Source organism: Fukomys damarensis, unplaced genomic scaffold (assembly GCF_012274545.1).
Source record: "Fukomys damarensis isolate Sample0158 unplaced genomic scaffold, DMR_v1.0_HiC HiC_scaffold_12, whole genome shotgun sequence".
Classification (NCBI taxonomy): Eukaryota; Metazoa; Chordata; class Mammalia; order Rodentia; family Bathyergidae; genus Fukomys; species Fukomys damarensis.
This window is the reverse complement of record NW_022900924.1, coordinates 57334302-57347360: the sequence shown is the minus strand read 5'-3', so window position 1 is coordinate 57347360 and position 13059 is coordinate 57334302. Positions and strand designations below refer to the sequence as shown.

Below are 13059 nucleotides of genomic sequence, written 5' to 3'. Positions count from 1 at the left end.
TCTTACTAGCGGAAACTACCTGTGCGTGGTCTTTACTGTCTGTGTTAGTCTCAGCATTCTGATCTTCTGAGCTCTGACAAGAATCTCCCCTAATGTTTGGTTCATAGCACTGTAGGGCTCCTCCACCTGGCATCTTCGAAACTTTCCAAAGGTCCTTCAAGCCAGTTCCAAAGGCTTGTGAACCACCTAGTCAGGTACAATCACAGCAGTGGCCTCACTTCTCTGGTTCCACAATCTTTTCTTACTGGGTACCAGGTACCAGGAGATGTGTTAATCATCTCAAGCAAGGAAACATCATCTGTACAGTAGCTGCAATCGGACCCATCACCTGACTCAGTTTACAGTGATCCACCATCATTCTCCAAGAACCATCCACATTCGGCATAGGCCTTGTAGGAGAACTAACTGGGGATAGGGTGGGAAACACCACCTCTGCTTGCTGAAACAAAGTGTCCTACACCCACAATTAAAGGAGGAAAGGGTTCTTTTCACTTACAGTTTGTAGAAGTTTCATTCCATAGTTGGCTGGCTCCAAGGTAGGGCAGCGTGGCAGAGGGTCATGGCGAGGCAGACTGGAAGACACAATAGTCAAGGCAAGTGAGTTACAGGCCATACCTACAGTGACCTGCCACCTCTTAACCAGGCTTCACTTCCCAGCTCACACTTAGCTGTAAACCCATCAGTATCCTAATGCAGTATCCGAAGTCCATGACCCAGTCACCTTCCCAAAGCAGAACAGCAATGTTCTGCTTCTTTGTCTTTGCATGTCTGGTTGGTTGTTCTATTCAGGTCTCAGTTCAAATTTTATCTTGTCCAAAAGTCCCTCTCTTATTAAGTCATGGAAAGAAGTCTCTCCTTTATTTTGTAGCTCACAACCCTATGTTATTTTGTCCAACATGAAGGAATCTCATGTCTTTTTTTAAATATGAAATCTGTCTCCTTCAGTGGTATGCTAACAAGTTGGTACTGAGGTGGAAAAAAATAACCCTCATTTTTAGGATTTGCCAAATTTCATGTTGTACATTAATTTGCCTGCTTACTTTGCAGTTAGGTACATAAGACCTTGGTAATGGTTAATTTTTTTCTCTTTTTGTTTTTTGTTTTTGGTACTGGGGAACAAACTTCGTACATTACACTTGTGAGGCAGGTGGCAGCACCACCAAACTAAATCTTTGGTCCTTGTAATGGATTGTCTTGATTGTCATCTTAATTCATGGAAGAGACACCAGGGAGATGAGTGAAGCAGAGTCCTGGGTGTGTTATGCAGGTGACCTAGGGGACTGTGTCTGATTCCTGACCCCTTACCATCAAGCTCTTCCCCTGTACTCTGCTTCCTGGAAGTCGTGATTTGAGCAGCTTTCCTGTGCCAGGCCCTTCTGCCATGTTGTTTGTGCTTTGGAGTCAGTTGACCGTGGACTGAAACTTCGGAAACCAGGAGCCAAAACAAACATTTTCTCCTTGAAGTTGAATGTGCCAGGTATTTTGTCCCAGCAAAGGCAGGCTGCCCAATAGTCACTAAAGGAGGAACAGGGAAGAGATGTGCATAACCTCCTTTCCTGAGCTTGAGCTGGTGTCTGAATAATCTTTTAGAAGCATGGACTATCATCGCTGTACCCTAAGTCCCGGTACATTGCCTGGTACAGGAGTGAGAAATCTAGAAATATTTTTCCAGTGGAGGAGTAATTGTCCAGTTCCTTCTGTGGTTATTGTTGCTGTTGTGCCATCTACTGAGAATGTTGAAAGCCAGGGAAGAAAGGACAAAAATATATTAAGTTACAAAGCCAAATCCAAAATACATTGAGACTTTTGTATAAGAACCAGCACTAAGTGGATCAGAGCAACAGAAAATGGGAGATATTTGGGCTAGAGAAACAAGATGTAGTGTATGATTCCAAAGTCCATATCAATAAGTAATTTATCGTAGGCTTATTGTTTGCCAGGTAGTAACTCAGACACTAGTACGGAGGAGAATATGGCTGATTTCTAATATCATCCTTCAAAGTGCACCCAGTCTGGAAAGGAAATGAATGCGTATACATCAAGTACATGCTGTGTGGTTCCTCTGCCAGATCCTACTGGATGTCTATCACAGGCGTGAAAATGACAGGAAGCTTTAATTAGACACAACAGCAGATACGAAACCAATCTCTTCATTGGGTGAGGGTCTAGCTTCCCTGGCATTCAGAAAATTAGCTTTCCTGCTGATAATATTGCCTAAGCTAGTTGGGTATTCAGAAATATCACCCAGGTATTTCCAAACGTCCTCCTTTGTCTGAGTGTGTGTACGGGGGTTAGATAGGTATTCTACCGTTGAAGGGACAGTTAGGGTTGTGGAAGGAGAGTAGGGCATGACCTGGGTGGCTGACGGTTGTGTATTTATCGTAAGCTTATTGTGCATTGTGTACCGGAGGAAGCTAGCCCTTGTAGAATAAATACATGCATTCACTATGTGCGCCAGCCCCCATGACCCTTATTGCACCCCGGAAAGAAAGGTTAAGATCCCAATAGTCCTAGATTACATTGGTTAGTGAAACAGTTATTTTAGAAACCAGCTCACCCTTAGGAGTATGTTGGTCTTCTGACCTTGGGGGGAGATTTACTTGAATGCCTCAGGCCTTGAAGTGCATCCTATTATGTGGCAGCTGTTCCCACCATTTGTGGCTTTATGAATAAACCTTTGCTTCACATGACTTTATTTCCGACTTCCCCTTTCTCCTCAGGGGTGGCTTTGGCTGTGAGACAATGTTTCCCTACTTCCCCATTCTTTGCTGGAGTAGAGTGAGAAACCCAGAGGCAGGGGAGGACAAATAGGGGTCCTTGAGGATCCCTGGCCCCTAAGAGACCATCCACCCGATGTTACACTGTCAGGAGAAAGGAACAAAGGGCTGAACTTGTATCCCACCTGGCAGCAAAGTGAAGAAGAAGGCAGTGGGGTGGGAAGTGATGGTTGTTGTCCTTTGGTTTCTCTGGTGGGGAGAGACTGCAAACCCCAGTGAGACCTGAACTACCCTGTCCGGGGGTGTTGTGTCCTGAAGCAGTGCTCTTTGGCTGTTCTTCCAGACGTTGCTCCAGTGTTAGTGAGGCCTAGCATGGAATGGAATGTCTGCCCTTGCCTCAGTAGTGTACAACCTGAGAGAGTCTGGGCTCTTAGTGTGACGATCCCTCCTGTGCTGGTACCTCCCACTTAAATATTCTGTTTAATGATGATATTTGGGACTGTGGCTGTAGACCGCAACACTGCATAGTTGCAGTTTAGAGCTGGCCCCTCAGCAATAGAGTATTCTAGAACTCAGACTTCAATCATCTGCCCCGATTCTTTCCATGGTAGGACTTAAATACAGTTTTAATGTTCTGCAGAGATTCCTGTGTTGGAATTTAGTCCTGACTGTGAGTTATTAAAAGGCTGACATTGTCATCTTTGATGTTTCAGGATGAGTCGTTTGGACAGTGATTGAACCCTGGGTGTTGTGTAAAAAGAGGGAAACTAGACAGACGTACACATTCTCTTTTGCATGTGCGCCTGTGAGTTGCCTCAGGACTTTGCCCATGAGGAAGCCATCGCCAAATGAGGCCATAGACATTGCACCTCCAGAGCTATGAGCCAAAATAAACCTCTCTGTTATAAAGTAACCTGCCTGTGGCATTCTGTTACAGTAATAAAAAATGGACTAATATATTGTGTGTCATTCTTTTGGTGCGTGGGGCAAGGACCTCTGGGGAGTTTACCCACTTGGCTGCTCCTTATTTTCTTTATTTTTCCTGTATTTCTAGTTTTCTTTGTTTGTTTTGGGCTATTGATATTTTTGACTCATAATACGCTGTATGAATGTGTGTTTTCCAGAAAAAATATTGGCAAGAACGAAAATGCGAGTAAACGTATGAGACATTTCCTCTCCTTTTTAGTTTCCTCAAAGGTTATGGATGGAACACTGTTTTAGCCTCAAAGCTCCTTTCTGGGGTCCAAGACTGAGCAGAAATGCATCTTCAGGGTGCCTTGTTCTGAGCTACAATCCTCGGAGCTGCTCTGTCTCCCAGGGCAGTGTTCTCCGTCTTGTCCTGGAGAACCTTGGGGGCTCAGTTGACCCAGTTCTCTTCCTGGTGATCACAAGCGCTGTTCCTTGTCAGCACCCTAGGCCATCAGGGAGGGTCTATTCATGAGCGCCTCCAGCATCCTCTTTAAACCAGAGCAGCCCAGTCCCGCCTTGGGCTCCTTTGCACTGTGACTTTTCACTGGCAGAGTATCTGTAAGTGCTGAGAACAGGGGAGCTATTAACAGCATCGGAGCCGTGGACTTGAATCCTGTGAAACAAACCTCTTCTTCCTACCTTCACCCAAATATGCAGATGGGCAGTAACCAGACCACGAAAGTTGGAGGAGCAGCCCCAGGAAGAAACTTAGTTTTTGCAGTAGCTACTCCTGGGTGTGAAACTACTCTGCAGCAAGCAGTCCAGAAAGAAAGCAATGACCCCTGTCGCAATCGACCTGGAATGCCAAGGAGTTGATTAATAGCTAACATTAACAGATTCCCAACTTTTGAGTTTGCTGGTGAAAAGGAAAGATCAAAGGACAAAGCAGAGACTAACAGTCTGAAAGCTTGACAGAGACTTGGGGAGACTGGCCCGTCCTCCTAAACCCGCGAAGGTCACTGCGCCTGGAGGGTGAACTGCTGACTCACAGCTGCCTGCGCCTCCCTATGTCTGAGAGAGAAACTGTGAAAGCCCCGTTTCCCTGCGCCTCCCTACCCCCGTGCTAAGTTCTGCTTCTGTAAAACTCTGCTTGCTTCTCCGCCCTGCCAATAGAGCGAGAGTAAAATGAAAACAAGCGTAGAATCAGGCTGAGACTCTGGAAGGTGACTTCCGCTGGGCGCCTAGCGTTTAAAGCTGCCTTTCCCTTCGATTCTCCCAGGGCGCTCTCTTCCTTGGTCTGCCTGCCTCTGAGCGCCACAACAATTGCAATTTAATACCAACTGGAGAAAGCCATATGTGCGCCCCTAAGCAGTCGCAGAAGTTGCCCTGCTGCTAGTTAGCAGCCTCCAGCTCCGCAGGCCAAGGGTGCCAGGAAGCCTTCGCTGTTTCCCATGCTGCCTGTGGTTCCCTCCACCCAACCAAGGCGCAGTGCTGAACAGCGTTTGCCTGTCCTGGCGTGGGTGTCCTTCGTGGATCCCCACAGACCTTTACCAGACTGACTCCCGCCATGCCTTGTGGAGCCATTGCCTGTCTTCCACCCTTACTTTGTTCAACTAAAAAGCTAGATTTGCCATTTATTTTCTCGTTTATGGAACAAATAAAACCTGGCCCTTGAAGAAATTAGGCTGCACCAATATGTATCCCCCAGTATTCTAATAAAGAAATAATTTTTTAAAAGTAGCAGGCTCCAAGAGGCGCAAAGACACCATTGGGGTCTGGAGACCATGGATGTCGGGAGACCAGTGAGACCAAGTGAGGTCACAGCACCTCGGTGGGGAAGGAAGGACCAGGGCCCTTAGAATGGACCGGACCACAGCGAGCAGCGCCCTCTGCCGGTCTAGAGTGGCTGAACGCCACCTCCTCTGGCCCGGGTCCTAAACCAGGTAGAGCCCCACCCCACCTTTGGCCCCTGTAGAGGCGTGCTGCTGGGAGGCTGCGGGGCCGTGTCTGCAGGGATGCTGGACACGGTGACTGCAGGCCTTGGAATTGGGGTTGCGTAGCGGGTGCAGTCACCTGGGGACCTGGGGGTGCGGAGGGGTCCCTGTGAGGCTGTTTTGCTGGCCTGTGGCGTTCGGTTGGTTTCTGCATGCGAGGTCTGAATGTTGGGGAGGGGGCTGCATGCGCAGAGCCTCAGGTTTGGGGAGTAGGGGTGGTGTCCTGGCCACTTGCAGGGTGTGGCCTTGGACAGTGAAGCGGGGTCCGCAGTGCATGCGCAGCGGCAGTTCATTAATAAGAATAGAGTGCTTGTCCCAGGCCCGGTCCCTGAAGGTTCTTGGGAAGGGTTGTGGGCCTCCGAAGGACAGAAAGTGTGGCATGCTGAGCACATGGGGTGCTTCTGGCACAGGGCTGGAGGAGCATTTGCAGAAAACCAGGAGAAAGAGAGTCCGCTAGGATGTTTGCTTGAATAAAGAGAAGTCATGAGAGCCTTGTGGCCTATTGATCCTTTATGTCTTTGTAAAGAGGGGCAAACATCCTCTGCAGAGAGTTCCCTGAGCTGTTCAGAACCCAGGAACCCAGCTGGAGTCCTTTCCCACCCCTGGGTGTCCTGCCTGGATCTCACTGAAGCTTGAGGTCTGGGGCCTGCCTGGGGGATTTAATCACATTGTTTCAGCAGTTGGTGACCGGTGAAGGTGTGGTGGTCTACTTCTCTGAGAGGGATGCACTGGCCTGGCCTCAGCACAGCAGGCCCTGTCCAGGGAGGAGATGCTAGAGACCCATGGGCTGTCGCCTCCCTGGGTAAGGGTCAGTCCCTTTGGAAGTTTCCTGGCAGTTTAAAGACTTGAGTCTCTGATAATCCTCAGCTCAGTGGTAGCTTCAGGCTCTAGGATTCTTAGTGACCACAACCTGAGGAGATCCTGGGAAATGGGCCAGTCTGAGATCAGTTTGGGCCTCAGGCAGGACTCCCTTGGCCTGGGATCAGAGTTGCCCTCTGAGTGAACCACTGAGCCCCAGTCTGCACCCCTCAGTTTGGGGGAAACAGCCAGGGTCAGTCATCCTCAGCACTGTTCTGTGGGCACCGTGAGACTTGAGCTGTGCCTCAGCCTCCCCATGCTAACAGTTCCTTGCTATGTTGAGCAGTCTCTTTATGTGAGGGTACTCTTGATTGCAAGTATGAATACCCAGTTCCAACTGGCTGAAAACATGAAAAGGAATTGTTCCATGTAACGGCAAGTCAGTGTAGGTACAGTGGGCTGCAGGTAGAGTTGGATCAGGATTTCAGTTTCTGCTGACTCTCCTCATAGTTGGTGTTGTCTGCAGGTAGTGCTTCTCTTATGGTTTTAAGGTGATTGGAAGTTGTAACCAGAACTCTATTTCTTCATACCTAGAGAAAGAAAGAGCACAGGCTTTCCTCAGTGAAAGTCAAATTCCTATGTATTACTCTAACGAGCCATCTGAAGTCATAGTCCCACTGTAAAGCAGGCATTGTGGCCATGGAAATACTGTGCAGTGACTGGCCTGGCCTGAGTTGCTGATCTGTGTGCTTGTCTCCTGTACAGTAAAGAGGATGGGTAATCTTTTTTGGCTTAGACCAGGCAGGACCTGCCATAGGAGCTGGAGGTGGGATCACTCCTGAGCTGTGTCCCTGGGACATCGTGCAGGGTTGGTGTGAGGAGACAATCCACGTCTTCTGCCTTCTCTCACCTCCTCAGGAGCGCTTCTTATCTCTACCCAAGGGAATTCCCCACCTTTGCTTTGCTTTGGTCAGAAAAGTAACAGCTAAGTTACTCCTTGAGAAGACTCTCACTTGGTGAGCTGTTGGAGACTTCCTTGGAGCACATCTGTTTCTATCCAGATTCACTTTTGTCTTAGAGAACACTAAGGGGTCCTTGTCCCTGCCTCCAGGCACATACAGAGGTGACTGTGAAGGTGTAGAACTGATCTTTGTCTTAGGATATTGGATGGAAACTACACAGTGACTGCTGTTCACTAAACCTGAAGAAAGTTTATTGGAGCGGAGTTTTGTGAACAGACAGGAATGACTCCTGGAATTGGTGAGTGAGGCTGTGAGGTGATTTCTCACGAATGTCACGGAGAGACCTGTCACTGATCCTTTTTGGAAGAAGTGGCCAATAATAAATGGAGAGGAAGGCAGGAAAGTAAGAGAGTGTTGCTTCCAGAGTAGCCTTTAGCTTGCCTCCACACAAAGTCCTTAGGAATAGCTCTTTGCAACTCTATCCCATCCCGACTCTCCACTATGGAAACTTGTTTTCACCTGCTGGGGACTAATGCAGCAGAGGCCTTCCTTAGGCTTTCCTATTCCTTCTTGACATTTTCAGATGAGTGGTATGCTTTCTCCGGGGACTGAGGGAATCACAGCTTCCCTGTACTAATGTTTTCTAAACTTTATATTCCTGTCCCCGACATTTGTGGTCATCTGAGCTCCAGTCTTTGCAGCTACCTTCATTCTCCCTGTCAGAATTCCATGTCTGCTCCATTCCTAATGGGTCCCTGTCCTCTAGCTGAGCCAGCCTGGTTGGTATCTTGCCTGGCAGGATGTCTGTTTTTCCAGCCTGCTGGGATCTTGCATCTGGAGCGGGTAGGAGAGCCACTGAGCCTGAAGTTGCAAAGAGAGGCTCCAAGTCTCACTGGCATTTATAAGTGTATGGGAATTGGGCACTTTCTCCCTGTCTTGTATTGAGCTCTGTCTCCCTTTTGTAAAATGATGAGTCCGTTTTACTATTCATGTTCTAAGTAATTGACCTTGCAAAATGCCCAGATGAATGAGCGAAGGAAGAGGAAACTTAAACCCCAAGCTTCTAAGTTTGTATAGGAGAAACTCAAAATACTTAAATTAGCACAGGTCTTGGGTTTTAGGCCTAAGCTGAACAAACAACATACCCATCTGGTGGCCATGGTCAACCAATATGTAGTTTTTAGCCATTTTTTTTAAACCAAGATATATATTTTTTTACTTGCTAGGAATTAAAAAATCAAGTAGTACATTGCTCCTATACCAGAAAGGGTGCACAGTCAAAGACATTATATAGAAACATATAATCACAGAAAAAGTACGATACTAAAAGACTGTTCCTATAAGATACTGTGGGATAAAGGAGAAGGAAGCTTTTGCCCAACTCTACCTGAAGTAATTTAGGCAAACACTTTTTCCTTATGGACTTGGCGATCAGATTGGAATTCCTTTGAGTTTTGGAAGGTAGGGAAGGTCCTTTATGCTCACATCCCTCTTGTGACACATTGGGTGTCTGCAGGTGTACCACCAAGAATCTTACTTCTGAACAGAGCCTCTGCCCCGAGCCTGGCCTGTTCTTCTCTTATAAGCTTGACTCAACTACCTGGAAAGAATTTTGATTTCTTTTAGATTCAAGACAACTGAGATTCTAGCTTGTTCTGGCTCTAGTGGTGGCAATCACAGACCTTGGACGTTCTGTGTGACTTCTGCCTTTTGCTCTCAGTTGCTTTGCCTGCTTTAGCCTATTTCTGCCATTTTGAGGTAGGGAGGGTTCAGGAGAGAAGGGATGGACCACGGAGAGAAATAGATTTATCGCTACTGCTTGGTGACTTTAGTCATTCTGTCCTAGGTAATGAGGACATTTTCTGCTTTGATTGATGTCCGGGAGTGTGTTGAAAGTTGATGACACAGATATTATTCTGAAACAGGAAGTTTTTGAGGAGACAGAGTACCTTATGGTGCTGTCAAGTGGACTTTGATGATATGGACCCCAGGAATTCTGTCTTGAGAAAATGTGTGAAGAGGAGAAAAGGAGACGGTCTGGGTACCCAGTAGGGGATGTGTGAATATAACAAGTGATGTGGTAAAGGTGGTTCTCAAAGAGGAGATGAACTCATTAGAAGAGACTTTGGAGAATACTGAAGTCAGTAACTACCTTGGATGCATCAGAAAATTCAAAGTGCACAGGTATTCTGTATATGTAAGGATTGTGGCAAGAATTTAGATCAGAAGGAAGACACGAATCAAGGTCGGAGAACTCATAATGGAGACATCTGTGGATGTAAGGAAAGTGGCAAGGCTTTTAGTTTTACATCATACTGTGTTGCCCATCAGTGGATTCATAGTGGAGTGAAACCCTGTGCTTGTCAAGACTGTGGTCTTAGAAGTCCAACCTGATCCAGCAGCAGAAAATAGATACCAGAGAGAAACTCTTAGAATGTGGGGAATATCGGAAGGACTTTAGTCAAAACACAATCCTACATAACACAAGGAAATGCACACGGGGGAGAAAGTATACACATGTAAGGAGTGTGGGAAAAGCTTTACTCAAAACCCAGCTCTTCTCTGACAGCAAGAATCCACACTGGGGAGAAACTTTATGAATGCAAGGACTATGGGAAAGGCTACCTGTGGAACTTAGATCTTGCTCAATACCAGAAGGTCTGTTCTGGGGAAAAGCCCCATGAATGTACCAACTGTGGGAAAAGCTTCATTTTCAAGGCATATCTTACCTGAAATCAAAGAATCTATACTGGAGGCGGGCCGTATAAATGTAATGGCTGTGGAAAACCCATAGAAAGGTCAGAATGCTGTCCTGATTAAGCACCAGAGACTCCATATTCAAGAGAAACCCTGTGACTGTCAGATCTCTTGTCTTGAATATTAGCGATGCATAATGATGATAATTTTTAAACAATTTCAAGGCTGTAGGAACTCCAGAGTCAAAATGAACTCCCCAAACTCTCTGTAACCCCAGTAGCCAGCATTATCTTGCCCCTTCACTGCACAGAAGCCTGGGCCCCTTTCCCACCATTAATTCTGAGTACCATTTGGTTGAGCACCTTCTGTATATGACACTGTGCTAACCAGTGTTCATATATTCTTTAAATTCTTTTAAAATCCTATTGAGATGGATAGTCTTCTCCCCATTGTACATACGAAAATGTAAGGTTGAAAGAGGTTTTCACGGAAGTTACTCAGCTAGTCCATTGAAATTTTAGTCTAGAAGCAGAGCTGTCTGACTTGAGAGTGTTCTGTTCCTTAATTGTACGTGTTTATCCTCATTTTTCCAGTTTCCCTTCACCATTTATCATCCAGCTCCTTCAACTAAGCAGACCCCCCTTTTCCACTAGTAGTCTGCTACACAAGCTGGTGTTTCTTTGTTGTCCTATGCTTTTTAAGCAGTTTTAATTTTTTTTTCCTTTTTCCTCTATTGGGACATGTTAGTTATACAGTACAGTTACATTCATCATTGGGATCTTGTACCTTTACAAAATATATCTTGGTTCTTATTTTTTTCCCATTCCCCTTCCTTCCCTTCACCCCCTCCACCCTTCCCTATTTATAGAGGCTGTTTCCATTTTTTTCCTTTTCTCTTATTTTTTCTTTTCCCTTCTTAGTTTTCCCCTGTCCCTCCCACTTCCCCTACACCTTTAGACATTTTTCCTTCTATACAGTATCAATTATACATTTTGATTCTTATTTACACTTTTAGCTTATCACATGAGAGAAACCATCCAAAACAGAAGTAATATCTGAGATAACTACAGAGACGGTGGACAGAATGAATGACACGATTAGAGACTCTAGAACAGAAACAGATGAAATAAGCATGAGCTCAGGGCCATGATAGAAGCTATGAATGTCCAACATGGGAAAGAAATGGAATCCGTGAAACAGATTCAAGCAGATATCCAGGAGGTTAAAAACTCTGTTGAAAGTATACATAAGAGACCAATCTGAAGATACGCTATCAGATATAGAAGACAGGATGGTGGTCAGTGACCGTGAAAAGAGGGATCTCTGAAAAAAAGATCATTGCAGTTCCGTGGCTGACTCTAGAACTGTACCTTACCCGGCTGTTGTGGTTCTCCTTGAGGTCCCCAAGGTCGCCTGAGGGAAAGCAGCAGAGGGTCATCCAAGTTGTACAGTCTTGTATTGTGAGACAGCATTTTGGGATTGGGAAAATGTAAACAGAGTCAGAGATTTTGTTTCTGTAATAATTCAAATAACACAGCTGTAATGGTCGTCTCTTACATGATTCCCAGCGTTCATTCTCCCCTTTTGTGGAAGCAGTAACCCTTTGGAAAGTATCTTTTCCAGTTATGTGATTGGGCTCCATTGTGGCTTTATGGGTGGACCCCGTTTAGCTTGTTCCATGCTCATCCATGACAGCAAAACCAGTGTAACATGAAGTATTTACTGTGTTCTCGAAGACACTTTCCCTCTTTGAGAGACACCAAAGGAAATACTCTCTATCCTCTGTATCCCAGGTAAGAAAATCAGATGCTTGGGATTGTAGAAAGTGTTGTGTGTATGAGAAAGAAATATTCTGGTACTTCCAGGTCCTTCTGTGAAGAACCTGATGATGTAGCCAATTCCAAAGAGTAGCAAAACAAAGTGGGGCCTTATGGTTTGATTCACTAGAGCAAGCCTTACCTGAAGCAGGCCTTTCTCTGAACTTTTCAGCTGTATGAACCAATAAATATGTCTTATTAGACAATTTTAACTTTCTGTCATTTGCAACCTAGCCATACAGATACAGCCATGCATTTGAAAGCACTGCTTTCTCGTCGAGTACCTTAATGTCTCATTCCTTTCTTGTTTACTAAACCAGAAACACGAAGCCCTTATTTTTTTAAATGTCAGTTTCTTGGTGGTTGAGTGTTGAAATAGGTAACTTTTGTGCCCTAAAGTTAGTTTCCCAAATACCACCTAACTGAACATTGAATTCGCTGTGTAGCATCCCTTCCACACTTGAGGAAAATATACTCTCCTTTTCAGATGCTCTAGGAGTTAACTTCCTTTCTCTCTGAGAAAATTCTCTCTCCTCTCTGTAAATTTTTTGCTCATCAGCTATAGTTTCAGTGATATCATTGTGGCTCAACAGGATAGTAGATTCTGATAAACTGGAGACTTGGTTTTATTGGCCAGCATTATTGAGGAAGAGAGTATAGACTCAGAGACAGGTTTATGAGGCTGGAAGTCATCTCACTGATTTAGAGAAAGCTGTGCTGTAGAGTCTCCTTAGTTTAGCAACAGTGAGAAAAGAATCAGAAGTAGCTTTGGGCATTTTTCATTATTTCCCCAAAGAAGGGCTACACAAGTCTGCTGCAGGTGAATAATGTGTTAAAGCTGAGCGAGTATATTCTTTATCCCCACCTCGCTACAGCATCAAGGAGGCCTGAGATTTCTGAATCCGACTGTAGTGTACCCACTACATTTGATAAAAAGCTGTACATTTGTTTTCCATAGGTATCATGACAAAGCTGTATTCTGTTGGTAGTAAAGAGAAGTGAGAAGGAGTTGGTGTGTGAGAAGAAACCTAAATGTGATAATAAGAAATCAATTGGTGTCCTCGGTAGTGTCCCATGCTATATGTTTCTTTAGGTTTCTGTCAGGAGCGGCCCAGGGAGGAAGTGACATGGGCTTTTTTCCTTTTTTTTTTTTTTTTTTTTTTTT

General features: G+C 45.4%; 1 long non-coding RNA gene across 3 annotated transcripts in view; it reads right to left on the bottom strand.

Moving 5' to 3' along the window:
* Window positions 1–5278: 5278 nt before the first annotated feature.
* LOC104862431 overlaps window positions 5279–13059 on the bottom strand; it is a 10742-nt gene continuing 2961 nt past the window's right edge. The window contains exons 2-4 of one of the 3 annotated variants that reach the window (XR_780322.3): window positions 11453–11591; window positions 10110–10157; window positions 5279–7008 (exon numbers count right to left, since the gene is read on the bottom strand). This is a non-coding gene — a long non-coding RNA (uncharacterized LOC104862431). The remainder of the gene's footprint in view (window positions 7009–10109; window positions 10158–11452; window positions 11592–13059) is intronic. The other 2 variants (XR_780323.3, XR_002025358.2) reach the window with 2 other exon arrangements.